Here is a 3893-nt window from a genome sequence, read left to right on the forward strand (position 1 = left end):
AGATATCTGATCTCGTGCATAGCATACATTAGGTTGTCTAACTGCCGAAGCATAAAGAACTGCCTACATGTCCTCAATCTCCTTTGATGTCATCGGAGACATCTCTTTAGATAAAAACACTCCATGATTAAAAGGTAAGAAACCTTTCTAGGAGTTTTGCATGCTTAAAACGAGCAAGGATTTTTCCGATGTATCAAGCTCGGGATAAGTAAAATATATATTTTTTCTTGCGATCCCTTATTACTTTGATCTCAAAAATATATACATTCTCCCAAGTCCTTTATTACGAATTGTTTGGACAACCATACCCTTACTTCTGACAACATTTTGATATTGTTTCCAACTACCAAAAATGTTATCTACGTATAGTACAAGAAATACCACCACGCTTCCATCACACCTTTTGTATACACAAGACTTATCCGGTTACTAAATAAATCCATAGGTCTGAATTACTTTGATAAATCGGATGTTCCAAGACCTTGAAGCTTTGCCTCAGTCCATAGACTGATTGAGCTTTACACAAGATGCTCTTAGCCCTTTGCAATGAACCCTTCTGGTTGCTTTATATGGATTCTTTCATCAAGACTTCCATTAAGGAATACTGTCTTGACATCCACTTGCCAAATAGATAAAAGAATCCGGATAGACTTAAGCATGACTACCAGTGAAAAAGTTTCCTTTTTCATCAAGCCTTACTTTGAAAGTTACTACCTTCCTTTCTATCCCTCTTTTCCTATTATTGACCTTTTTACACCCAAAGGCTTTTACACCATTTGGTGGTTCTACAAGCTTCCAGATTTTATTAGAATACATATATTCTAATTCTATTATTCATTACTCTTTGCCAAGATGCTTGAATCTTTATCTTGGAGTACTTTATCATATGACCGGAGATCAGGTTCATGTCCTCCAGGGATCGAATCCAAAACCTCTCCCAAAACATGAACCTATTTAGGTTGCCTAACAACCCTCCTACTACGACAAGACACTTTCTGTAATTGTGTATCATTTGTGATACGTGTTGCAGTTTTCTTGTGGTATCTCATCTTGTACAGTTGGTACTAGGTTAGACATGTCCTTTATTATTTCCTTAAGAACAAATTTACTTATGAGCACGTGGTTCATTATATAGTCCTTTTCTAAAAATCAGTCATTGATGCTAACAATGACCTTCTGATTTTTAAGACTATAAACCTACTTTTGTTTATCTAGGATAACTTACAAACAAGTGAACTCCTATCCAACTTATCATTGTCTCTCTATAACATATGTGCTGGATTTCCTGAATCCGAATATGCTTCAAAATAGGTTTTCACCTATTTAGCAATTCTATATGAGTAGAGAGTTCTAACTTGGAAGGTACTATGTTCACTTTCGTTTTTAGAGTTTATCTTTAAAACAAATTTGGTAATTTTCTGAATAACTCATCATCTATCTAATTATTCCATAAGAGTCCTTTACCTTCTTTCTACTACATCATTCTATTGGGGTGTACCAGATGCAGTTTGTTGGGATTGAAATCCAACTTCTGATAAGTGACTCCTAAAATCTCTCAAGAGGTACTTGCCACTACGATCTTCCATAGTGACTTTTTACTTTAACATTTCTCTGCATCAACCTTGTACTTTTTGAACTAATCAAAGTACTTAGTCTTGCGGTACATTAAGTAAATTTATTTGTATCTTGAATAGTTGTCTATAAAATAGACAAAATATTCAATACTACCTCTTGTCTGGATAGTCATAGGATCACACAAATCAGAATGAACCGATTTCTACATATCTTTGACTCCATACCCCTTGGACTTAAAAGCTTCTTGGTTGATTTTCCTTCAGAGTAGACTCCTTATGGGGTTCCGGATTTTTACCGCCGGATCACTACCAATGAATCCTACTCAAGTATAACCTAGCTTTTAGATGCCAAAGATATAATTGGTTCATTTCCGAAGGTTGCTTTCTCTTAAAATTAGAAGATGTGTTACTAATTTCCATTTGTTGCATCGTGGGAGTTATTGAATTATAAATTGTCAACCATCATACCAGAATAGATAACTTCCCTATTTTTCTTGATAACAATTTTGTTATCAAAATAGACACAATATCTATAATAGTTTAGAAACTGAAATCAGGTTCTTTCTAAACTTGGTACGTAAAGACAATTACTTAAAATCCAAATTTTATTCTTATCAAAAGATAAACATCTCCCACTGCAACAGCTACTACTTTTACAGTAGTGCCCATGTGGATGGTGATTTACCTTTCATTTAGTTGTCGGGTTTCCTGGAACCCTGCAATGAATTGCAGACATGATTAATGGCATCTTGTATCTACACTCCAGGTTCTGGTAGATAACACCACTAGACATGTTTCAACTAATGAATTAAATACACCTAAATTGTTCTTAGTTCTAAGAAGACAGTCTACCTTAATGTCCAAGTCCTATTTCCAATCATTACAATTGGGACTACTACGTCTTTTTCTATAGTATGACTACTAGGGATTGACAAACATCCTAAGAATCACAAAAATATTTGGTCAAGATCAACTCCTTAAAATCTCCATGAATTTTGTGTATACAAAATCGAAGAGGAGATTTTATTCATTAATTTTATTATCTCGTCAACTTTACTTTATGACGAATAAAATTAATAGTTGATCTGTCTTTGATCAAATATTTGGTCAAAACTCTTTAAATTTAAAATAACATTGATTCCTCAAACAATATTATTTAAATTCACCAACACCTCAAACACCGTGAATTTTGCATGCCACGTTAGTGTGGACGTATACAAATTCATCATTTGTAAGAGGAGGGTTTTACCCATTGACTTTCTTGTCAATATAACTTTTTGACAAATAAAATTACCTCAAACACCATGAATCTTGTATGCCACGTTAGTATAGACGTATACAAATTCAAACATTTGTAAGAGGGGTTTATTAATTTTATTATATTGCCAATCTAGTTTTATGACAAATCAATAGTTGGTTTCCCTTTGGTCACACAAGTGATAATAGTGACTCCGTTGGGGAGGATACTATTAAATGTGTCTAAGTGTATACCATTACTTGACACTAAGTCCATTAATAAGATTATGCCCCTTCCGTTGGGGAAGATCACACGCTCTTAATTAACTTCCTATAGTCATCCAAAATTGGAAGTCTGTTCTAGTGATCCACAAACAAGCTCATCCGTTATGGAGGAAGGCACTCAGAGCCAACGCGCAAGCTTGTTTGCATCACTTACAAACCAGTAATGGAGACCATGGGATTTACTTAAAAAACCTTCTCCCACTTAGTTATTTATAAATGAGGAATTTTAACTATGCTAGCCTACTAAATATGTAAACCAACATGCACACACAGCACAATATACAAGCAATAAATAGAACATCTAATTTTCAACTATTATGGCTTTTATCTCTAGTTGTCCTCTGTGTGTTGTCATCCCAAGCTGCTGCCATATTTGGCCACCACCACCGGGTCTAGCTGTCGCATCCATCTTGCTCCTAGTTCTGCTGCGCCTCTGGTCCTTAGAAGGTTCCATGCTTTGCAAGATTCGATCCGCGACATAAATAGAATTTTACATTTTTGATCCTATATTCCATAAAAGGAATGTACATGTATCTAGATCAAAAATAAAATCCTAATAAAACTAAATACAGCTCATGCTGTATTTTATAATACAATCATGCACACACATATAAATACCCTTGACATGTCCAAGGGTCCAATGACACACATAATAACTAAAATCCATAATAGTTGGATCCTGCATCCACAAAGTTAGCACATCCTACTATTATCTTGCCTAAATTATGTATGACATGTGCATAATTAAACTAATACCAAATACACAGAGGCAAAACCCTAGCTTTGATACCAATTGTT

Source organism: Zingiber officinale, chromosome 3A (assembly GCF_018446385.1).
Source record: "Zingiber officinale cultivar Zhangliang chromosome 3A, Zo_v1.1, whole genome shotgun sequence".
In the NCBI taxonomy this organism is placed as follows: domain Eukaryota; kingdom Viridiplantae; phylum Streptophyta; class Magnoliopsida; order Zingiberales; family Zingiberaceae; genus Zingiber; species Zingiber officinale.